This window comes from Strongylocentrotus purpuratus, unplaced genomic scaffold (genome assembly GCF_000002235.5).
Source record: "Strongylocentrotus purpuratus isolate Spur 01 unplaced genomic scaffold, Spur_5.0 spur5_scaffold_11, whole genome shotgun sequence".
Lineage (NCBI taxonomy): Eukaryota > Metazoa > Echinodermata > Echinoidea > Camarodonta > Strongylocentrotidae > Strongylocentrotus > Strongylocentrotus purpuratus.
In genome coordinates this window covers 12,436,643-12,462,608 of record NW_022145596.1, presented here as the reverse complement: position 1 = coordinate 12,462,608, position 25,966 = coordinate 12,436,643, and the positions used below count along the sequence as shown (strand labels likewise).

The window sequence follows — 25,966 nt, the reverse complement described above, 5'->3', positions numbered from 1 at the left end:
TTTTGTTTTCTTTTAAAAGAGTGGAAATGAATATTAGGAGGGTAATGAGAAGTTATTGTCTACAAAATGTCTTAAACTGGAGAAGGGAAATGGCGCCCCTCCAGCATTCACCCACCCTCCTCCTTCATGATTATGCTTGACGAGTTTACCAACACAGTGGACTCCAAATACTCATTATACTCCAATTCCTTATAGCAAACAGAATACCATCAAATCAATAGGAATGGAATGCCATTTTAAAGGGATATCGTGACTGCTAAATAGAGGTCTACATGACGTATACAATTACCCAACTTTAAGACGGTTTTCAAACTGTTTCATTGTGCGTCTAATCGCCTCAAAAGGAAACTGTTAATGGGGGTCCGCCTTATTTGTTAGACAACAAGCCGAGAGCCATTATTCGTCGGGTTGGAACGTTTACTCTCGCCCTCACATGGAAATAAATTTCGTCACAATGTGTATTATGTGTCAAATAGGAGAATGTACTAGATTTCCTTATAACGTGGCCACAGAGTATAGAGTTACTCCTTCTATTCAATTCTAAAGATCGTGGAAGCAAGCTATATTCCTCGTCTGACTTCTATACCAAAGAGACTAGGCCTGGTTTCTGAGCAGAATTCCTCTGCTGTCGTAATAGAAAAACCATAGTATTAGGCATAGTTAGGGCTCGTACAGCTCATTCTCACGAGCTAGACTTTGAATTAGGTCTATAAATTAATATCTACGAATGATCAATCTATATAACGTACCTTGGTTTATTCGTACTGTTAACAAATCTGTAAATCTTGCTAAGTTCAAAACCGTCTGCACGATGTGTAACATTTCGTATCTTGAAATCATGAGTTGATAATGCGGGACAGTATAGTCACAGCAAAAACCATGTGCGATTTGAGCCTCTATTTTTTACATCGAATGTCAAAAAAAAGAAAAGAAGTAAGCACCTGAATATAAAAACTTTGTATCTTTCAACCAGAATCGTCAAAACATCCCACACATCCGAGCCCAAACAAAAATCAATTTCTAGTTCTCAAAACCATATCAAGAATATGATCACAAACTTTGATAAAGGATAAATTCCTTGATCTAAAACTTATTATTTTCTAGCTCACCTGTACGACCTTTCGAGTGTTTTCTGATATCCGTAGTTGGCAGATTGATGCGGTAAAAGTCGGAAGGTTTCTCCCCTGAGTAATAACCCCCGTCTGCAAAGAGAACATGAATGTGAAGAAAGATGTTATAAATCATCATAAGCGGGGCAGAGAGCAGGGAGAGGGTTGACGGAGGTAGGGAGAGGGAGGGTGGAGCGGGGGGGGGGGGAGGAGGAGGGAAGGAGCAACAGGGGCAGATGCATATTGACAGACGGAAAGAACGAAACGAGAGAGAGAGAGAGAGAGAGAGAGAGAGAGAGAGAGAGAGAGAGAGAGAGATAATGTGATTTGTTTTTCTTTCAGACAGTTAGAGACACAGAAAAAGGAGGCTTACAGACGGAATTAGAGGAGGGAGATATAAATCAAAGTCAGATATTCATTGTTATGGGGTGAAATCGAGAAAAAATAACATCCAACATTTGATTTGGTTGGTTTCAGGTCCACAACACCAGCAGTAACTCATGACTAGTAGTAGTATCATAAAAGATTACCTCTGTATGCTTAGTGATGTAGTGATAAGTTCTTTTTTTCCTTCAGTTGAGTTTTAGTATCACATTAATAAGTCCACCCTCTGCCACCACGACTTCCAGTTTAAATTCCACTAGGAATCTTTTGGAGGAACAACAACCAAGTACCAAGTATTAAATGAAATATGTTAAGATTTTGTTACTGGAGAAAAACAATGCAATCTGTATAGAGAACCATTACCCTGAACAAGCATTTTTGAATTACATACAATATCTTAACTAACCAGCAACAAAGTACAGTCATGGATAGCGTTGTTTGTGAAAGAAGTTCAAGTTACAGTATCGTTATTTTATCGTATTATTCAAGAGACACAGACTGTGAAAATGCTGCCTTTGTTAATGAGTGAGTATGAAACTTATCGTGATGTATTACTACTCATATTCATAATGATGTGCATTTGAATTATTTGATACGCCCATGGCAATAGTACATTAACCTCCAAGTGACCCTGTATGGTGTCTGTAATGTCCTTTGTTCTACCGACCTCATCAGAAATGTTTGTTCATCTCTTTCTATAATCTGTCTGTCTCTGCCCCCTCTCTTTCTCTCCGTCTCTCTCTCTCTCTCTCTTCTTCCTCTTCTTCCTCTACTTCTCCGTCTTCCTCCTCTCCCTCTTTCTATCTCTATCTCTCTCTCTCTCTCTCTCTTTCTTTCTCTCTTCCTCTCCCCCTTTCTCTCATTCAGTCAGTTTCCTCTCCGCCTTTCTCTTTCCTCTACTCCTTTATAGTATCTCTGTCCTGTCTTTCTGCCCTTCTCTGTATCTTCATCCTTTCTCCCTCTCTACCTGTTTTCTTTTCTCTCTCTCTCTCTCTCTCTCTCTGCTTTCTCCCACTATTATTCTCTGTCCATCCCTTTCCGATTATTTTTCTCTCCTTTCTATTTCAACTATGAAACTTCTAGAATTGTATAGGTCTTTGTCGTTCCTCTCTATTTTACCTTCATAAACAAGTATTTACATCCACATCATCCAATAAGACCAGATAATTTTGTACTTTATCATATTTGGTTTCCTCTTATTGGCCTTCAATTACCTTTATATTGTCTCTCTTCGGGCTGAATTGTACAGTACTTCTCCTCTCTGTTTCATCCTATTATGTGCATTCCTATCTCACTTTCTAACATGGTTAACTTATCATTTTAGAACCCATCATTTTGCAATTCATATCAACAATATTTTGATACAGAGTATTATATACAGATTATTATTCTCGCTGTGTTTCGACCACAATATATTGTGAACATAAAGCTTCCGTATATAATCGTGATCAAATTCAATGCACATAATCCTTACAAAAATGGCGTCTCTCTTTGACAAAAGTCACAATGCAAAACATACAATAATGCTTTTCAATGCAAGATACGAGACATACAGTCAGTGCTAGTACATACCAGCTACATAGATACAGAAAGTGGCTTTAAGCCAGCTTTTCATGAATATTTCATTTGGTAACACTCCGCTGGAGAACAATGCATCCATGCGAGCTGTATTTGACTCCTAGCCTGCGAAACTTTTTTGTTTGTTTTCATGACCTGTCATGAGTATCGTGTTCATACACGAATGTCATTTTTAAAAGGTACCAATGATGCAGTCAATAATGTCAGTACATACAAACTGTTTATTCTGAAAGTGGTTTTGAGCCAGCTTTTCATGAATATTTCATCTGGTAATACTCCGTTTGAGAACATAGTATTTGACTCCTGGCCTGCAAAAGAAAAAATGTTTTCATTTCCCGTTATTTTGTCAGGAGAATAGTCGTGTTCATACACAAAAGATAGTATCAGTCATTGCCAGAGTATGTTTGGGTACGTGAATTGTACAAGGGGACTTCAAGCATAAAATCGGTCCCTGTGAATAATAATATTGTTCACCCATCAGAAACCCCACTCCCGCCCCTGTCTTATAAGAGCATGAGCGCGTGGTAGTCTATGAAAATATCAATTAACCGGATAGGGGTAGTTTTATATGATTATGGAAAGACATGCTTATGATCAGTATTTGGGACAGAATCAGGATTATCAGGATAGTTGCACCCGTCACAAGCTCTTTGTTCAATGTGATTCTATGTGATTCAATGTGTCTTCTTTCAATTTATTACCATGATTGGTACACATGTTTTACGTTGTATCATTTGAATATAATGTGAGTGGGAAAAGTACTGACGTAAAGAAATATCATTTGGCAATATTATTATAAGGTTAGGGTTAGAATAAGGTTAGGATTAGGATAAGTTTTAGGGTAAAATTTGCTCAAATCACTGTTGGGAAAATGAAATTACATCTCCCGGCCAAATATGGTTTTGGAAAATGGGGCATAATCATGGAAATATCAACATTACATTAATGATTCATGAAATATGAAAAGGAAAAATCTCAGATGTGATTCAGTTTGCATTTATGAATCTGTATCGAAACAACCGACTGCGAACCAAAAAAAAAAGATCACGTAGTGTATACAGTATACAAACGCCAATGGAAATGAAAATATACATTTTTCCATCATCATTTCTATTGTATGTACTGTAAGCCCCTATACTGCTTTTCCCCCGTTACCACGGAATAACTTCTAAAATTAAACAAGCACTGAACACAAGACGAATGCCTCTCCTCTCATATTTGTATACATGACTTCTAAAATTAAACAAATATGAACACAAAACAACTGTCTCTACCCTCACAATTTTGCTACATGAGAATTCGTAACAACCCAACCGTGCATTCGTAAGATATGACTTGTATGCCCACTCTTTTTACCACATCTCGTAAATCAAGCATTTCATTTCAATTGTGCGCTATTATTATTCCAATATTAATCCATTATCACTCAGCGCGCTATTGATAATTCTTCAATAGGATCGGTGTAAGTTCCTCCGAGGGGTGATCGCAAGTTCAGATAAGCTTTTTGTCAAAAGAGGATTTCTTTTCGAATGTCATTATTGAATTTTAATCTGATGAAAGACGAGTTTGATGTATTGTCGGATTAGAGATGAATTCGAGATAGGATTGAGCCGAGTAATGCACAAGGTGGGATAGCTGGATTTTCTAACATTTGAATAGTTATCTAGATGGCATAAATGCTGATTTTTATCTCCAATCAAATGGAATCAAATATTTACAAGCCTCCAGCATTGACCACGTTCGTTAATATAGGCAATATATATTATTGTTATTTGAATATTCTTTTGAAATCAAATGAAAACTGTATCTCATGGTTTTGAATTGAATCTTAAGTGCTTCCTATCGCTTTAAATAATCCGTCTTTCAGAAACGAAAACAATTATTAAAAGGACATCTATGATCATAACCCTACACTATTGAGAGGTTGCTTGCTCGTTTTCAAGCAGATTTTTCTTTTATCACACTTTATGTCTCAATCTCGATTCTCGATACAAAAGAGCCAAATACCATTTGGATACCAGAAGGGTCAACTCCAAATTCAATGTATGTCTATATGTCTAGCGTTCTATTTCGCGATGAGAAGTTGTTAGTGTAAAGTCGATAACTAAGCAATATTAATTATAATTTAAGAATAATTTGCCTTTTTCTTAAAAAATTCCTTATCTTTACAATCACTTCCCCTTTCCACAAAATGCATTGAATTAATAGAAATATCTACTGTTGTATAATCCAGCAAAATGAAGTACATTAATCAAATTGTATGAAATTTATATTGAGAAAGGGTGTTGATTCTGGATACAAACAAGCTTGATCAGTGGTAACCTACATGTATGACAGAACGCATTGATCGATTCAGGTCGTATCCAAATGCAATTATAAAAGTTATTTTGCAAAACCGGAGACCTTAAAATGAGTGTGAAAATATCAATTTTTCGTTCTATTTCCTATTTAAACATTTTCTCTTTTTTGTACGCATGTTTTGCTTTTCATTTTGACAGGATATCTTTCTTAGTTATACGCCTATGGCAACATTTGACTCCAATTTTCAGGTGAAATGGCTGCCACAGTGCTAGCCTCATTGGCGTAATTTCAAAGCTGAAAGACTTGACCGAGTTTTATTTCATGAGCATTCACACTCTTTGTTATGGTTTAGCAATGAGTTTTTACCTGCCGATGGCAAAATTTGACTTACATTTTCCACTAACATTTCTTCTACTCTCAACCCCCATCATTTATACGCTTTTGTCCCTCTCGCTACCCCCTCTCTCTCTCTCTTTCTCTCTCTCTCTTTCTCTCTTTCTCTCTCTAAATATTGTTCTTTTTTCCACACATGCAGACGCATGCACCCTCCTCACCCAAATACATCTCCATTCTTATCCTTTCCACTTCCAATTTCCCATCTCCAACGAGAGAAAAACGTCAATTTTGCTCTGCTCTAATACTGTCACAATAGTCCTGCAGGGGGGGGGGGGGGTGCAATACATGCACATACTCTGAAACAGTTTCACCCAAAAATAAGTATCCTATTGTCCCCCGATCGCCCCCTCCATGAAAGGAAAAGGGGTCAACAGGGTTTGTAAGGGCCCCCAGGGAGAGGAGAGCAAAGGGGTATTACTCGACACCTGCCCCTCTAAGCCGGGCCAAGTGTTTGCCTGGTGGATCATCTACCAGTACTCCTCTGCCCCTCTCAATGCCCCTCTCATACCCCTCTCAAATGCTCTTGAAGCTCCTCCAGCGCAAAACTCTCGTCTTATTAAGACAGCGAGATGTAATTGCACATTTTTTGCAGGGGGTGCAGGGATGGAATTGGGGAGGGGTACTACAATTCTATACAGGTACAGTTAACAGCTAAATTATTCATACCCTTACCAAAGTTTTGCAATTTTGTATGTATGTTCAAAATTGATTTGCCCCCATTTATTTTTCTTAAGAATATGACATTTTAAAGCTTTTATCTAAGTGTTTTTAAAGGCCCTAATTTAGCCAGTCCACCTTTCATTCTTGAGTTGAGAAAAACACAAAAGACATCACATTTACAAGGGGTATGAATAATTTAGTTGTTAACCGTATATATCCTTTGAAAAAGACAAGTGTGTTGTCTTTAAAACCAAACTAGAATTCGTGGCACGAACATTCATATTTTTCCTCCATTTATCTCCTTCTTTTATTCTCTCTCTCTCTCTCTCTCTCTCTCTCTCTCTCTCTCTCTCTCTCAATTCAATACCGTATGAGAATCGTACTGATTGTAAGAAGACAAGATATTCCGTACACGCATCATATACCCATCAACAAATTCCTATGAAGAATATGGTCTGCCTGATCGTACATCCAATTTCACAGCATCATTTGCATAGAGACCTTTTAAATATATTTCAACAAGAGCATCCTTATACACCGTTCTGTTGGCTTCGAACCACTTTGCTACCCTTTATGTACCCATTCAGTCAAAATGTTCTATTGCACCCCACCACAGCTGACATCCCATGCTATTCTTCACAAGAAGGAAACAAAAAAAGAGAAAAACGAAAGAGAAAAAAAAAGAGTGAAAGGAAGACAGAGAGAAAGAGAAACAAAAGAAAAACAACAACAAAACCCCTGTCATCGGGGCACCAATGTTCCCCCGACTGCTCTGCCACATACAAATAACCATTGCTGTCAACAGGACCACATTTGGCGCTCTCGATGTATATTGTATCAAAAGGCAATCATGGGGAAGATTTAACATGTTTCACCACTCGCAATCCTGTGCTCCACACTCCATGCCCGTCGAGACTCATGAAGAGCTAACCCCTTTTTGTTCCAGATTAAACAATGTATATACAAACAAATAATAGGCAACCCCTCGACCTATCTCATGATGTAAACGATTACAGCAACCATCTTTAATAAAGCAATCATCCGAAGTACGACATAATTGCCCCTTTTATCCCCACACCCCTTATTTTTTTTCTCTCTCTCTCTCGCTTACCCCCCCCCCCTCCCTGGTGCCTTCTCATTCATTCGATGGAATTTTTCTACCCCTAATATCTATCTATACCCATTTATCATTTTCATTTCTCCCTTCCACTTTTCTCCTCCCCTCTATTTCTACCTTCCCCCTCTCTCTACCCCCTCTTTCCCTCTCTCATTCACTCTCCGTCTCCATCTCTCCCCTCGTCCCCCTCCCTGGTGCTCTCTCATTTCATTCTCTGGCCATCCTATACACTTGACCTTGGTGACACCTAGACTCTGTCTAAATATTGATAATCGGTCACTGAAAGGAAAGGCGGCATCACTGATTTAACACATCCAATCTCAAGACATTACAAACTTCTTTACATCCCATCAGTGCCCTGTAAAAAGTTAAAAAGCACGTATGATAATTTCGCCTGCAGAACACTGATTTCACTTACTAAATACCCCTCAGAATTTGGGGATCAGGGGTCCAGACCCCTCCTTTTTTGATTGCTTGTTAGGCATGTCAGAGATTTTGGTTTGAAGCCCCCCCCCCCCCCCTCCCTTTTTCTGCTGGATAATGTTTTTGTTATTGTTGTTGTGTGTTTTTTCGGTTTGTATTATTGTTATTTCATCTTTTTTCATTTTGCCTTTTAAGAGTTTTTATTTTATTTTACTCTTTAGATTTTTGGGAAATTGGACCCCTTCCATCCTACAGTTTAAAAACACGTTTGTAATATTGGCTGCTTTGTGACCATTAGAAATCCACTGCATGCCATATATTCAACTATAATGTGTGTATTCGGTCGCCTTCTATGGGTTAAGGGACAAATTACACACAATTGCAAGTACAAAGTGTTTGACCAAGGAGTTATGGTATCTCCTTGATTTGACATCAAACAGAAACGCAGTCTCTACGGTCCGACAAAACACGATTAACCCTTCTGCAACCGTGTATCAAAATGTACTATTACCCCTATGGGACCGTTTGCCTTGCTCGGTTGCAAGTGGGTTAAAGAGAAAGTGCCCCGTGTTGTATCAATCACCATTACTCAAACCCTTGCTCAAACAAATGGGTGTGAAGTGCCGGTGTAATCGTTAATTATAATCAGAAGCGTGTTGCTTGTTATGGGCCGGCAATGGCGTAGCGTGGGTCTTACCAGGGGGCACTAGTAGAGGGGGGCACCGGTCTTACATAAAAGGGATGAACTGTGAGTGAATAACGGCATCGTTGGAAGGGAGAGGGGGGTAACCCCAACACTATGTTAATGTTTTTCGACACGGCTGTCGGTAGTGCGCTATACTTTGTTGGTGGTGGTATGGCACTAACACCCTTCGCCACCCTCCCCCTCAAAACAAAAATTACAATAGATTTATAATAAAAAAAAAAACGAGCTAGGATACCTGGCTTATTATCTTCAATATATACAGTGAGGTGTACACTTTAGTTTTTTACCTAACGTAGTATTTCCTTGAGAAAACTTAATATAACACAGGCTGGGAGAAAATGTGAACATTCAAACAACTTGTTGTGAAAAACATAATTCAATTTTTGTGAAATTGTATTGAAATTCTACTGACCAACTTTTTATATACCCTGTGTGTTTTTTTCTCTCAAAAACTATGCCCGCTCTTTGGATCATCAAATGTTAATAAAGGCAAAATTACAAAGCAGTCAACAAACCGAATACATACATCACATTTTTTAACAGACCTGAAACATGAATCGCTCCATTCTAAATTACATGAAATTCGTTTATTATGACCAGCACGCGTAACGATTCGTAGCTGATGTTGCAATATAAATCAATTAGAACCAGTATTACGAGCTGAAGTATTTATGAATGTGCATTGTAGACTTGATTAATTCGCTGTAAAAGTTTATGTGACATGTATTCAGCGCCAAACCTGATAGATGGTTTGGTCCTTAACTCATGGACTGGTCTCCAGAGCACGTCTTTGTTCCCCTCGCCTAATTACGAATTTTTTATCACAGCAATATCGAGAAAAAGGTGTGTAGCCCTCAATAATTGCATGTGACAATGTCAATGTGTAAAATACATGAATCGTCATGTATTCGACGATTCTGTTTATCAAGCTAGCATTTGCGATTGAAAAGGTAACGACTGAGACCAAACAGTGTGACTGAATAAGGCTGTGGAGGTGACAAAATAAGGTAACGGTTGTATCAAAACAATATGAAAATAATTGTGACTAAACGATGCAGCGTTTATATCTGAACAACGTAACGATTATGACTCAACACGGAAATAGTTGCCACTGAACAAGGTAACAGAAGTGCCCATATAACGTAAAATTTGCATCTGTTACGACTGTAACGGATGTGTCCTGTCATACATGACAGGATAAAGCATGTGACTGAAAACGGTAACAGTTATGACAAAAACCCAAGGTGAGGGTTGTGACATTACAGAAGGAAACGGTTGTAATTGAACTGAACAAGGTAATGGTTGTGATTGAGTAAGGTATTGGTAATGACCGACAATGTGACGTCCGTGACTGAACAAGGCAATAGTCAGATGACTGTTACTGGAAAGGATTTGGTCATGGCCGAATAAGCGATGGTAAGCAAATAACTACCGTTGGTGAAGGTGATGGGACAAACTATCACTTCCGAGGCGATCTGGATGTAGCTATCTTTCCGAAGCAAAGCTGAGGAAAGATAGCGTATACATTCTGATCGACGAGGAAGTGATAGTTTGCCATCGCCTGAAACCAAAAGGTGATTATTTGCTTTATATTCCACATCTAAAGCAATTTAACTACAAAAAGAAAAGGACGTGTATGCATCTACATAAAAGACACCGTGCCCAAATTCACACCAAAAAAGTTAAACAGTAGTTTAAACCAACCCCTTGAGGGTACGGTGCGCGCATGACTTTTTGTGTTTGTTTTAATTGCGCTCATTAGTAATGCGCGCTTAATTACGCCTGTTTTTGTGCGCTTTTGGATAATCTTCAGTGAAAGTGCGTTGCCCTTTGTAAATAGTACCTCTATCTTCAGTGAAAATGCGTTGCACTGTGTAGATAGTAGTACTATCTACACAGTGTAACGAACTTTTTGCTTCTCCCATCAGTAATGGGCGACCTATCTTTCATCACGTGATTTACTTTTGACCAATCGTAGAGCAAGATTCTTAGTATGTGGAATATCATAACAACTGTAGTTTGACAATGTGACAGTTAAGACTGAACAAGATAAATGTGTAAAGAAACAAATTGACAGTTAGGAATTAATAAGGTAATACATTGTGAATGACTAGATTAACAGTTCACATAGAATGAAGTAAATTTGGTGCTGATATCGAAGCTCCGGTGATTTTTTGCAAAAAACTTCATCAAACAAAATACAATATCGTTTCTACCAACTCTCCCTGAACATGCTAAAAGCTTTCATTTTCGAATCCTGTTTGTGTGTAATAACTTATTTTCCTTTATTCTTTTCATTTCTTATGTTGTGCGAATATAAGAGGTTGGATTAGTATGGCTTCACTGATAACAAGCAAGGGTTTTTGATTGAAAATAATGTTTCAGAAAATATGTCAACAAACATACCCAACGATGTGGTTAAATGAAAAGCGCTCTGCAAATTGGCCATATTGTTTTACTCTCTCTCTCTCTCTCTCTCTCTTTACCCTATCCTTCAATCGTGCTAATTGTGACTTCCAGCACATTGTGTCTAAATTGATGAGCATGGATCGGACGAAATTGCCCGGTCGAAAGTATAGATAGTAGCTAATGCATCAAGAATATCAATTATCGAATTGATTTCAAGGGCGAAACGCTGCATGCTCATCACGGAATAGCTTTAATCAATTAAGCCATCGGTGATATAGATAGAGAGATGGTATACACACAATATGGTTCGGGAATATTTAGAGCTTATGGGCTTAATTTTTCAATTTCGTGCTGCCCATAGATGTGATGCGGCAGTAATAAACCTTATCCTACGTTTATGAAAGCAGTCGAGTTTTGGGAGAATTTAATTACTAAAAAGTTCGTTATGCCATTTTCCAAGCTCTCAATTGAGTAATGAGGTTTTACAAACTAATCTGTTTTCTATTCTTTTCTAATCTGCCCTATGTATACACCACAATGTTAGTAAATGTAGTTTTACTCTTTTCTAACATAGCTGCATAACTTTTATCTTTCTCTCTTTCTTATCATTTTGTGATTTTCACCTTTTCAGCATTCTATAAATCTAAATCTCGTCTGTTCCTGTAATACTTGTTTTTCATCAGTTTCCAATGTTCAAATTGAATTTGTCTCTCTCTCTCTCTCTGTCTTTCTGCCTCGTCCTCTTCCTGTCTTTTATTCATGATATCCCTTATCCATGTTCTCCCCATTCGTTTCTACATTTCGCACACTCCTTCTCTCGGTCTCCACATCCCCACCCCATCTCTCTTTCCACCACTAGCTTTCTCTCTTCTTCCCTCATTATCACTATCTCCTCGACCTCACAACTACACTTTAACCATTAAAAATCATGAATGTACAGATAAACATTCTCTTTTGCAAATCAATGTCAAGAAGGGGTGAATGAACGAGCGACTGTTGACTTCTCTCAAATCATGTACACCCTAAGGGCATGTCTTCACAGACACCAATAACTGTCCCTTTGTATTCTTGATGAGGACAATAGTTTCTCCGCCAACCTCTCATTAGCGGCGTAGCCATATATCGCATATTTCACGCAAGGGGAACCTACAACGACCGCCATCTTGAGTTCCCATGCCAACCGATTCGAACATAGTTTGAAAGATAAAGAAGCTATTCTCTGATGAAAAGTTATTGCAAACTAATTGTACAAATAATATAAAGAATGCAAGCCAAATGTCTTTGAGAAGATCAAAGGCAAATAAATGATAACATGGTATTAAAAGAAGCATCATCTGATACTTAGTTGGTATATTCTATTGTTCTTATTTTTTCCCGCATTGACCTACATAATTATCTAAATAAACTTTATTTTTATAATCTTTAAAGAACTTAAACCACTCCAAAATATTCATCGGAGTATGGAACCTACCCTTGTTTACAGGAACATTAACAATATTATAAAGAGTCCTGAATACATCTGATACATGTTGCCAGTTTATAACACAGCCCTCCAAGGCTACGCCCTGATATGCCCCTACACGGGATCGACATAAACGTCAATCAACCCCCACCAGCTTGGATAAAGACATCGAATCGGAGACACATGTATGAATGCAGACGGGTAATTATGATATCGAACAAATAATGATGGTATTCTACCAATTATACCGGTTCGACGCCGACGGGTATTGTTCCGATGTCTTTGGTATTGTTCTGTTTTTGGAAGACCTGGAGGCGCAGACGGTCATCGGACGTTAGCGATCGATAGGCTCCGATTTTTATCGTCAGCTGGTGGTAACGATTTTCCCGCTTGTTTTTGACCATTCCATAAACCTGCTCATTTTTTCTCCAAAACAAAGATTGCTGTCGATGACTTGATAGATTTCTAGATGCATGCGTGCTAAATTTTCATCGTTTTAACTGTATATTGAGGTGCATCCAGTTTTGGGGTGGCATCGGCTTATGCCCACTTTCCCGTATGAATAGATAGAAAATTAAAAATACCCAGATGTATTCCCCCCTTCCATTTATCAATGTTTATAGATAGCCACAGGTATAGTATGTAAAATAACTCGTTGAGATTCGGCAAATTACATGTGATGACTGAGAGTGTAACACGAGAAAAAAAAAACGAAGCGCCCTCAATTGCAAATCCATTTTTGGGATCCAAAGCCTTGATTCCGCATCTTAGCATCCATATGCTGTTCGGCTTTTGATAATGAGATTTTCTTTTTAAGACCATTATCTCTAATTCGACAAAACCGATTTTCTCATCTCTCCTGCGATAACACAAAGGACAAGTGTTAACTAAATGTTGAATAAATAAGACGTATGTCACACATGTTATATAGTTGTAGCAGATAGGAAAGAAGCTTTACTCGAGTGCCTTGTTTACTGGTCTACTTTATATATTTATCTAGCAAACCCCAAAGAGAATTGACTCCTTGTGTAAACCTCACACCTTTAAATAAAGGCTACCTAAACGATCTCATTAGTACTTGCATTACAATCACTACGTTAAAATCAATGGTAAAAAAAAACTGTGGGAATAATTTTTAATCTATATAATTGGTTTGTCTTTGCTGGGTCAGTCGAGGCTTCTTGAAAACTAATGTTGGCTCAATGGTCACGAACTGTGTTGAAGTTTACAGAAATGTAAAATGGAATGCCAGCAATTGCTCCAATTTTGTCAACGTTATGAAAATAATAAATCTAAGCCTTTCACTACAGATGGGTATAGGGTGTGACACTATCCTCCCCGCCCCCTCCTTCACACATTCAAAATCGTCTGTCGGTAATATGGTAACCTGTTAGCGAATTGAGTGGACATCCAAATGAAAAACGGTCCAGTGATGCCCCCATAAGTCGTTGTTCATCATAAAATAGCATGATTAAAAAATAATCAGCAAAATAAATGCGAGCATATAATTTCGTGCATTCATTATTGCATTGTAATGGCAATATCATGAATTCCTCGGATTGCATCTATATGGTGTAAGAACGTGCAATTTCCTTACATGAATAAACAAACTTTTAATTTAGTCACACCCAACGTTTCCTTTAAATCAGCAACTTTATAATAATATTTCTAAAGGCAGGCTGATCTTCACGAACGATTCTGCGATCAGAAAAAATGGTAACGTCAGCTATATGATATTGTGGGAAGATTTGGCTTTAGCATTCCTGGGTGTCAGTGAACCTTTTCTCGACGAAAGATCTTCTTTGCAGACGACCCATAGATCACGTCAACAAACTATCAATCATCGATTGACGATATCGATACCAGATTGGGGTAGCCAGGTTCAAAGGTGAAAACCATAGCTTCCCTCCCATTTATACAGTCAGTCGTGGCGTCTTCTGTTTACATCCCCCTTCTCCTCTATCCCCTTTCTATCTCTTTATAGTGAATTTCATCAACTAAGATGTAAGATATTATGATTATTTTCCCCCTTTTCCCTTCTTCCATTTTCCGCCATTAGATAGGGGCACGTGTCCCATTACCCCGTATAAACGCCACTGTATGATAACAATGATATTCAGTCAACATCCTTATGTTTTATCGGCATTAATTAATCGGTAATAGACACGAAAGCAAATATATCTATCAAAGGTATACAAAGTTATCGCTATGTTTATGAAATATCAGTTCTCTTAATCTAATCATAGTTATAAAAGAAGATCGGTAAAAGAGTAAATAAAAAAAGGTAGGCCGTTTTTATAAATCTTTATTCCTATATTAATCATTCAACCGTGTTATGGAGCTTTCTTTATGTTTTGTTTTCAATCACCTCTCTGTGATTTTCTTCAGTTCAGTATTACTTTCTGCTTCTTATTGATGAAATATAATTTACTTAGTAAACATTTTTGTACACACAGATTAATTCCGTATTTAACCATTCCAGTGTTTGTTAAAGTGTATATAATATGTAGAAAGTTGAAGCCAAAGTTTTCATTTATCCTCTCTGTTTTATTGCAAATGTATTTGTAATTGACGAATCAAATCAAATCAAATCAAGTGACTGAATAAACTTTTCTGTATGGCCATATCATGTATTCAAACACGTAATAAACCTGGGGCAAATTGGAGCAAAAATTCACTTTAGAGCCATTTTTGCCCTTCGTCGAATAGAAAAAGAAAAAGAAAAATTTGATACTATAAATATGATTTAATAACTTTTTCCTGTTAAAGTAATAATAATAATAATTCAAGATTTGTATAGCGCATATATCTGCCTAAAATGGCACACAAGGCGCACAAAAAGATTCACTACTACCATTTCAAATACAAGCAATAAACTAATTAAAGTTAACAAACTAATAATAAATCAACAAATCAATTGACAAATGCAAATTACAGATTCAGTAAGAAATCGAAATGACAGCAAATAAGTTCATGAGTAAGTAGTTTGGTTTCCATGCATTTAAACATGCAAACTCATGAAAGAGGCATAACTTCACTTGAAAGCCATTTATCCAAGGTTGCGAAGGTCTAGCTTCTCTCGATTGCGAGTGTAAACAGTAGATCGTCGCCATATTTACCTCCTCGTTACTAATTAGCTAAACATTTCAAGTAAATCACTCGCAGACAAGTCCTTAACTGCATTCCGAGGTGTCTGGGTAGCACGGAAAGCTTTCAAGATCTTGAGGGTAATGTTCATTGCTTTAAAACCAGGTCCCAAGAGCTTGGTTCAACACCTTGATTTTCATTTTAAAGAGAAAGACGAGTTCTGAAAAGGTGAAATTAATTTGAGAGCGATCTCACTCGTGTTATGCCATGTGGAAATATAGCTAGAGCAGGAATGCCTCATGAAAAGGATTGGACGTGAAGCTCTCTTTTTGGAAGACACGAAATATTTAACTACACGTTATAGTTTATAACATGCCGACATTGTTTTCTCTAAATGTATACACTGTTGTAGTGGAACTCACTCTTTTAAGAATATCATCCATACTCAAACTCGTAAGAATGCACTCTCAAAAGTGTAGTAGTAGTAGTAGTAGCAGTACTATTATTATATCTATTATTAATATTATTATTATTTGATTGTAGGTATGATTAAGAAATGTATGTTTCATGCTCTGGGGAGAGGTTGCCCACATATAGAAACGTTAAATTAATGTAAATGATGAGGCCCCCTTTAGCTATGTTGTTGCTGCTGTTAAGTATCACATTTACAATTAGTCAATTCTGATTGCTATTACCAACGATTATGTATTTATATACATTGTTATAATAATGGTTTCATGAAGTCATATTCAAGAGTTTCGTTTATTCCTATTTATGATGCTGTTAGTTTAAAAATTGAGTAAGTTGTTGTAAAATAAAAACTGAATGTCAATAAGACAGAGTACTTAAATATCAGACTTTGGGGGAGACATGAACAATTTTTTGGCAGGTTTATTTCACATAATGTGCTTTTAAATTTAATGACATAATTATGTCTCTTTTTCAATTGAAGCAACCAGCACTGTCTAGACCAACGAGACACAAATACATGTACACCATTTTTTCCTGAGCAAACGAAATCAATCGTTTCTTTTTTTAATAAAATCATTAAAGCGACAACATATCAAATATTGTGTCTGTAGTCACAGAACAGTATTGATCAGGGTGACAAAAATCGCTGTGAAAGAACTGAATTGTAAAGCGGCATGGTAAACTTACCCCCGAACTTTGGACTTCCCGATTTCAAAGCATCGCCGTGTGGATTTGCACCTGTATATTACTGCTATTTAACATTATTATTTCTGGTCTATTGCTCATAAAAAGGGTATTTGAACTGCATGTACATAATGGTGTTGAACCGTGTGTGTTTGTGTGGTGGTAGTGGGTGTACACGATGAATACAAATTTGTTTTGGAAGGAACGATTCGCTCACTTTGGAAACACAACAGAACAGCTTGAGACTCTGTCCTTCGAAGAGCCAACATCAAGTAGGGCAGACATGGGCGTAAACCAATTTTTAAGGATTGGGGGAGGGGGTGCAAAAACCATTGATCGGAAGTAGTATACACTGTTTTAAATGCATATTTAATCCAATATAGTGTGAGGTGATCCCCACACAGCAAACTATGAATGACACCCCTTACCTTAGCGTGCATTTCTACGTGCATTTCATTTCAGATGTAGACATTTTTTTACAACATACATTCCATTTTAATGGCAAACAATAGAAAATCTTAAGCAAAAATTGTTACTAGATTTTACAGATACATATGTATATTCAGGAGCATTTCTCTTACCCATTCATCTATTACAGTTCTTGTCAGTGGAGGGGAAATCATGTTTACAAATAGTCATATATTGACAAGATAGTGTTTTGCCTTCTAAAGGTCTAATATGAGGTAAAACTACGTAATCATAAAGCATTGTTAGAAGATTCTCATTTAGGTTAAATCTTGAATTCTCTGAGGTGACTGACATAGTACTATGTGAAGAATAATATACCAAGTAAAGGTGAACATTCATTTCCAAAACACAAAATGGTTATTATTCCTCTAAGAAAAATTTACCAAAGGTCTTAAATGTCCCAATGAAAGCCATTAGCAAATCTATACATTTCGACCTAGACGAGATTTAGGCCTGTTAAGCAATATAAAAACTGCAACTCTTACTGTTTGTTTTTATCGTCCATTTACTCAAAGCATTGCATTGGTTAATCCTATATCTCATTGGTTAAAATACAAAAACGATCGCACTTACAGCTCAAAACTTCGTGTTTCGTAACAAAACCATCGGAGCAAAGATAAATCTATACCGATACCAGCTTAACTAAACTCACCTGTCGCCTAATATGAATAAAACACTGACCTCCAAACTAAAAAGATTTCCTTTTCCAGAAAATCAAAGGTTCGGAGAGTGCAAGCAAATAGGATTATGTCTTTTCGTGACTGCGACACACTGTCCTTCTAAACAATGTCTGTTTGTGTCGTTTAGCACAAAACAATTAATGCACTTTTAAAAAGTTCAGTGAGGGGATTTCGAAATGGTTCGACCGATTACAAGGTCTGGGAACGTTTGCAAGAAGCAAATGTTGCTTTATGAGCTAAATAAATATGTATCAACATACATTCATACATTATACGATGTCGATGAAACACATTCACAATGGGCAGGAAGTTTGTAAGGGAGGAGAAACGTATCATCGTCGGTCTCTGAGCACGTTTTTTATTGCACCAAATTATATGCTTTTGGAAAATGTTCACAAGTTCCAAATGTTCCTATTTGATCTCACTAAAGCGTAAATAAACAACATTCGAATTTAGTTAGGAAGTTGACTCTCTGAGCACGTTCACTGCTTGCAATTATTGTTTCAAACATTGTTGTCTAACGGACAGGTTTACATTGCTTGACGTCAACAATTTGAACATTTTGATTCCCTATTGTAACTTTGAGATTGAATGTTTCCGCATGTAAAAATCTTTGTGTTTGCCTTCAAGAGAGAGGGGTCATGACACCCCCCCCCCCCTCTTCTTCTTCTTCTTCTTCTTCTTCTTTTTCTTCGTCTTTTTCTTCTTCTTCTTCCTCTTCCGAATAGTTATAGAATCCTATTCTCTCTTTCCTTCCTTTCTGTCCTTTGCTTCCGCATTTTGCCATTAAAATGGGGGCAACCCCCATCCTTCCACCACCTCACAGCATTGTGTTTTTATAAGAGTGGTCATGATGACAATGAAGACAGATGTAAAGGGGTCATACACTGTTACGGGAATACTGTTACCATCTAAAAAAAAAGAATGGTGCTGAGTATGAGTTAGATCATTAAGCATAAATTATACCAGTAGATGGAACTTGAAGATTATCCTTTTATTCTATTTTTTATTTTATTATTTTTTTTAAATTATTATTATTATTATTATTGTTATTTTTATTTTTTTTTTTTTTTTTTTTTTGGGGGGGGGGGGTCAAGTAGATGCACAGTTAATGGAGTGACTTGGTATGATGAAGACGACAAAACATTAATTTCGATCAAAACCGTTTAGACTCATTACTAATAAATAAAGATGATTACTGTGAGAATAATAATGGCAGCATTCAACATTTCAAATAATTATAATAATTGCCGACAGTAATTGCTGTGTATATCACAGCCGTACAAATGGAGGGTCATACGGTATAAAGACTTCAACATCTGCCAAGAATCAACACGGGAATTATAATGGGCACAAAGTCTATACACGTGTACCTTATCCATAATCAGACCTCAAATAATCGCCAGTGATTGACACAAATAATCCACAAATTTTACAGAGTAAACACGCTAATTTCATATTTACAAAATGTGGTTTCAAAAAGTACAAAGACGAGTGAAGTAAGAAACTGTAATTGTTCAGGTCACGGGCTTACAACCGTCACCCATACACCCTTAGCACGTCTATACCTGCAGGCTTTGGAGAGAGAAAACACTTGCTTTTTGTTCAAAGCTCTGGCCGACCCCAGTGTTTGTTCACATATAAACCGCACAACAATATCATGGTATTTGCAGAGGGTCACTTCAAATAATATTCAGGAGGTGGGGGGGGGGGGGTTCCCTAGAGAACAATCATGGTCAGTTTGGCTAAAACCACCAGTAAAGACCAAGTTCAAAGAGAGTTTTCATCACCCATCTGGGACGAATATCACTCGATAATCCCTTGGGAAAGGAGGCATGGTCGAACAAGCATTTTATCTTTTACCTTATACACCATTTTGGATTTGATTTTGCTCTTGCATTCCAGATTTCAATGCTTGGCCTAAATCTTTGGTCCAAACCTTCCTGAAAATATTAAAATTTATATCGCGATGTAGTAATATATATATCCTTTTAATATCCCTCTAACATATTATTATCTAACCTAAGTCATCTGACTTATTGTCCCTCTCATTATACCTTTCGATGTCTCCTCACGTCTGAATACCTCCTTTAGATTTTTTTTATTTTTTAAATCAAATAAATAATTCATAATGATCCAAATAAATACTTAATTATTAACATATATCTTCCATCATTGTCACATATATCATCCAGCAATCATTCCATAACGCAGATTAAATGCCTCTTCTAAAGAAAATTAAGCGTATATTACGTTCTACATAATTTTCTAATTCAGACAAAATCTTACACTATTTAAAAAACTTTTATTTTCTAATATACTGCACCTCTCAATTCTATCCAATCCGCTGTTTCAAATATCAAATCATATTTCAACAATGGGTATAACACATGCACCACTTATTTCTAAATTGGTGAGTTTAAGCACGATGTATACATATTAATATGTACATCGATCGATTTGTTTGCACGCCGTGCTATTCCTGAACCCACCTGGATTTGTCTTGTCAGTACACTTAAAGATTGTGATAGGCAGCAGTGGCGTATGGTTACGGGGGCAAGGGGCACATATCCCCCATTCAATAAATGGTACGAGGTAAATAATTAAGAGAGAATAGACAAAAGTAGGGGTTGGCATCATGAAAAGAAGATGATTCCAACCCGCCCCCATTCATAAAGTGTCCTTCACTCGATTGCCCTGTTCACTTGCATCAATTGCATCTTGTAGCAAGTACGGTCAAGTACGGTGACCCCCCCCCCCCCCCCATCACCCCACCTCGACCCCGGCTGGGACCACTCTCCACCTTTGACGGGCAGGATTATATCGTCAGGTGAAGACTAATATCATCCCGAGTTCAAACGAGACAAATTTCGTGACTGAGAGGCCTCGAATGATTATTTTCTCCTTCGCTGTTCACTGGGAGACATGAGGATTAAAGGTATTATCGTTGATGCCTAAGGGTTTCTGACAGCAATCATTATTGACACGTGCATGTCAAAACCATAGATGTGAAAAATGAGGTTGTCAACTTGATCATTTGAAGTCGATTTCACTCATATCGGCCATTTCGAAATGATATAAGTTTTAACAAAGATCTTCAACTCCGACTTTGGAATAACACAACTGGCGATTTAAGTCACAGCTAAAATACGAAATAAAAATGAAATTTAAGCTTCTAAATCTGTAGTGAACTATGATATCAATGAAAATGACAAATTAAATTATGACCTCGCCTTCAATTTATTTCTACAAATCTATAGAAGTCAAATGATTTTCAAAAGGTGTATTTTTACCAAATCAACTCTTTAGCAAAATCATAGGCTAATTTTTCACGTTCAAAGTATCTTTATTTGGTATTTTATTCATACATTATTTGGATTTGAATAGAATACATTTTCCAGATGTATAAGATGTTCAAGCAATTTGTTTCGATTTGAGTTTTGATTGGATATTACAAGAACGGTAGATGAATTTCGCCTTCATGGTCATTTAATCAGAATTTGTCGTGAATCGATAATTTTATTATACTTATAGCATGAATTGGGTGGAAGATTGTATTGATTTTCTCACCATTCTTCTCAATATTATGTAATAAGAAGTTTCGTAACCAATATCGATCAGTTTATAATGTGTTAAATTTTCTTGGAAATGAGGGTAACAGAGTGGTATAATGTATTAGGTGTGAAGAGAGGGTCCAATTACAGAGCAAGGGCAAGAGAGAGGAGAAGGGAGAGGAGGGGGAGATGGGAAAAGAAAGAAGGGGAGAAAGGGTGATGAAGAGATAAAAAATATTGGGCTCTTGTGAAAAAGAAAATGGACATGAGAAACGCTATTGAGGACATAGGAAAGGGAGAAAAGGAAGATAGGCCGGGAGGGAGTGATAGGGAGAAGAAAAAAAAGAGAGATAGAAAGATGAGGGAGGGGGAATTATTACTGATGTAAGAAGAAATAGTACATGGTAGCAGGTAGAAAGATAAAGTTTGAGACGGAAAGTATAAAGATAGTACACAATAGGGCAGGAGCATTTAAAAAAAAACTAAAAGGTATACACTGAATAAAAAGAAATGATTAGCAAATAAGGAGAGTCAAATCAAATGCTGTGCTATATCATTACTCCTATACATGTAAAAAGTCAATGGACATTTAACAATATTTTTTTCTTGGAACGTGACAGAGTAAAAATACCAAGTCTAACAAAAGGAACACAAGCCAAAGGTAGATATCAAGTTCTATATACCTTGAAAAACAGAATGAGTGATATATTCATCAGTAGCTTTAGGATGCAATAGAGACCTTATTATTATTTTCATGATAGCAGTTTAAATCTTACATCACATTTGTAATGTAGGAGTTTCATTGATATTTTCACGGAGAAACATGATGAACAAATCAAGGCACAACTTCGTTTTATAATTCAGCTATGAAACTTTGTTTCTACTTTTGACATTCTATATCATCCTCTCCCAACAGGTAAATATTATATGATCATGAACTAGTCTTGTGCAAACAATTACTGTACTGCTGCTGCTGCTGTTGCCTCTTACCGCCATGCGCTACTACTAATACGACTACTAGGGTGTACCACCACCACCACCACCACTTCTAACTTTTGCACAGAACTTCAATGAAATCAGAATGAAGTGACAATAAAGAAATGGCACATACCTGCAAGGAACGAATTCCGATCCTGGCTCTAGATGAGGATTATATTCCACAGTACGGTATGATCTTCTCCTCCTATGTTTCTCCTACGTGTATTCCACTTGGTGCAAAGCCAATGGTACAGAGTTTGTTGGTAGAAAGAAAAATATACTCGAGCGATGTATTTGGTCGTAAATCCTGCATGTATACAATATCGACCTTTCAAGTGGGACAGGAGAAATAACTCATCATTCCAAAGACTCAAAGAAATTATATGGAAGTGAATTATGGTGCGAGGATCATCTGCCGATGTAATAAAAGAGAAATTACAAATCCGATTCAATGCGAAGCACTACCGATCGCGATACCATCAGCTGTCGTCTGCCTGGTTGCCAAACAAAGTTAGATTCCGCTTCGTGACCCGACGAACTCCAAGCAACCAGCAATTGGCCTCAAGTTCTCTTTGACGTTTAAAATGTTGATTTGACGATGCTTTTTCACAACTAAATACAGTTTTACACAAATATTTGATAATGTACAAGACGATTTAGGCAGTCAAGAACAAAGAAATAGTATTTACCGCTACTCGCTAGCTGTTGTGTAGTAACCTCGACAGCCACGACTTTATCGTCAAATATAGTGACTCAATACGTCGGGTTGGCTACGGCTTGTCACCTCGGCTCGTCTCCGCTTGCATAGCCAGTGAACCATTACGGCGTACTCTGGTGTGCCTGGTTTAAGTACAGAACAGCCGACGAAAACTTTTAAGTGATGGCAGCAGAGCAAAATGCATTCTTCTCATTTGAAACACCGCATCAACGCGATCATAGTTTCAACTTAGCAAACATAGACTTGAATTAAATCTGGTTTGAGTACTGCGCTCTGCATTGGATCTCGAGGACGTACTCACGATCAAACAGAAAAATCTGATCGCCAAACAATCACGTGATTTGGCCTTCAAGTGACGTCGCCTTTCTTTGTTTTATTTGCATAGAACGCAGCAGTACGAAAGTTCATTTAGGTTTTAACAATAGAAATTTCATACAAGCGGCATTACATAGACGTTGAAATCGGATTGCGATGATGTGTGTGCTTTTTGTGGTGCAACGACACTTTGTCCAATTTTTAGACAATAACCGACTACAAACAGGCTGGATGATTCGCCGAATTGAATGCATATTTTCTTTTACACTTCTCCCCTTTTCATGTCATAACACTTATATTTCATTGGTGATTATTAGCAAAAGTGTGCTAAGTCGCCCCTTTTCGGAACTCAAATAAAAATGGCGCAGGTGTTAACTTTTTCTTCAATTCCCAATTCCATCATGTCAGGTTTCCTTTTTCAATTTGCACTTCGCATTTAATGTCAGTAAGTTATTCAAACAATTAACCACTTTTTCACTCTTCCTGAAAAAGGTTAATCCCAAAGGGAGAAATATCAGCATAATTCTTTGTTGGACTTCTTTGTGAATGCTTGTAACTCGAGAATATCAATAGTATTAAAATGACCGTTCCCATGAGTATTAATATTATACAAAAAGAGAAAGGAAAGGAAAGAAGATAACAGAAGAAAAAGTTTGAGAGCGGGACTATTTTCGACGTCACAAAACTCACAATGCATCAGACTTGACCTGAAAAGATCGCGATTGGATAGTGAGAGGTCAAAGGAATCTGCCACGGGGACGGGGGAGGGGAAAAAGTGACCTCAACCCCCTCCCCCCCCCCCACATCTAAAAGTATCACATTTTTACATTTTTCTGAAGTATGATGATGACAATAAAGGCTTCCTATTTTTGTTTGTGGCATCCTGCCCCCGCCCCGATGTGATCGACACTTCTTTCAAAAGTTTGCTCTATATTTAATGGATTCCTCAACTCATCCAAATAACAAAAAATAAAACAATAAATTAAAACAAAACTAGTCATTGACTCGTTTTATGTATTGATTGTGTATTTGCTTAGGCCTATAATGATTCACTGACCGTATAGTGATTAAAACAAATTATATTCACATTTTTAAAAACTTCTAAACGTTATTAACAACAATTGTTGGTCTCTAAGGAGCATTCATTTTCTTTCTTTTTGGGGGGTGGGGGTGGGGGAGGGATGGCGCATAAGGGGGATTCAGTTCCCAAAGTCCCCCCCCCCCCCCCCCTCCCCCAACACGCCTTTGAACCCTTACATACGACCCTAGCGGACAACATTGTAAGCTTTCCATGTAATGCTGGCGCTCTTCCACATAAATGACATATTCCAATAAAACGCAGGCAGTTTCCATGAAAACTGTTGGGGCGGTGCGCCGCCTCTATGAAATTATAACTACCACTACTTTCAATATCAAAACCCATAGAGAGAATGGTTTCATAATAATATTATTCAAGCAGACGACACTGTAAGCCTTCCGACTGATGCTGGCGCTCTTCCAAAATAAAAGATGGGAGGAAATCGAACAATATCTCGAGCAAAATTGTTCAGTTAAAAATGGGTTGCACCTATTTTTTTTCTTCAAACCACCTATCAATAAAGGAAGTACTAGAATGTTATGGTTATAGGCGCAGACGAAAAAACATAATTATTACATTTATAGGACTAGCATATAGATATAATTCTTCAAAAAGAGCCTCTTGATAAGTTTTAAAAATTATGGGAAATGTACGATTCAAATATCTGATTCTGAATGTTAATTTACATTATTTCAAATTGTATACGTTTCGAAATGACACCTAAGACATCTTAATTTTGTACTAATTTCTTATGTTTCTCATCTACAAAGTAACACTTTATGATTCTGGATACATTTTCCTCCTGACACTCACACATCTCATTTCACCCACACCCTTTATGTAATTAAAAAAATACAAGCTTTTTTCTCTCCAATTTTTCTCTTTTGTGTAATGTGTAAAAGTTCTGTTGTTGTTAATTGTTTTCGTTTTTGTTGTTGTTTGTAACGGAAGTTCATGCCATCAAGCCCCGATTCAGTGTATGAGAATCATTTAATTTAACGCAACGTACTGTAACTGATTTACTTTCTAGATGTTTCAGTCGTATTATTCGTTTAATGTTAGTATGTTGTAATAGATTAGTCAGTCAGTCCAATCAAAAATATTATGTACATACATTTTTTGTCATACTTTCTGTAATAATATCTGTAGTAAATTTGTTTATCCTGTCCGAAATGAAATAAATTTGAATTGAAACACGGAGCTATTTCCCCCGACGGTGACTCTCCACTAATCTAATTTTCAATTTATAAGTTACCATACAAGATTGAAGAAGTGTAGAAATATGTTATTATCAAATGAAAATGTTGATATCGTTCATTAAGGGCATTTCTTTTGAAATTAGCTAATTCCGAGATACAGGGTGTGTATAGTTCTTGGTAAATAAATGA

The 25,966-nt window shown here is 37.1% G+C and overlaps 1 protein-coding gene across 1 annotated transcript in view; it reads right to left on the bottom strand.

Moving 5' to 3' along the window:
- Window positions 1–23,429, bottom strand: part of LOC100888702 — a 103,819-nt gene extending 80,390 nt beyond the window's left edge. Inside the window, exons 1-2 of the mRNA XM_030980669.1 lie at window positions 22,601–23,429; window positions 1,110–1,202 (exon numbers count right to left, since the gene is read on the bottom strand). The gene's annotated coding sequence lies outside the window, so the exon portion shown is untranslated. The remainder of the gene's footprint in view (window positions 1–1,109; window positions 1,203–22,600) is intronic.
- Between the last annotated feature and the right edge of the window lie 2,537 nt (window positions 23,430–25,966).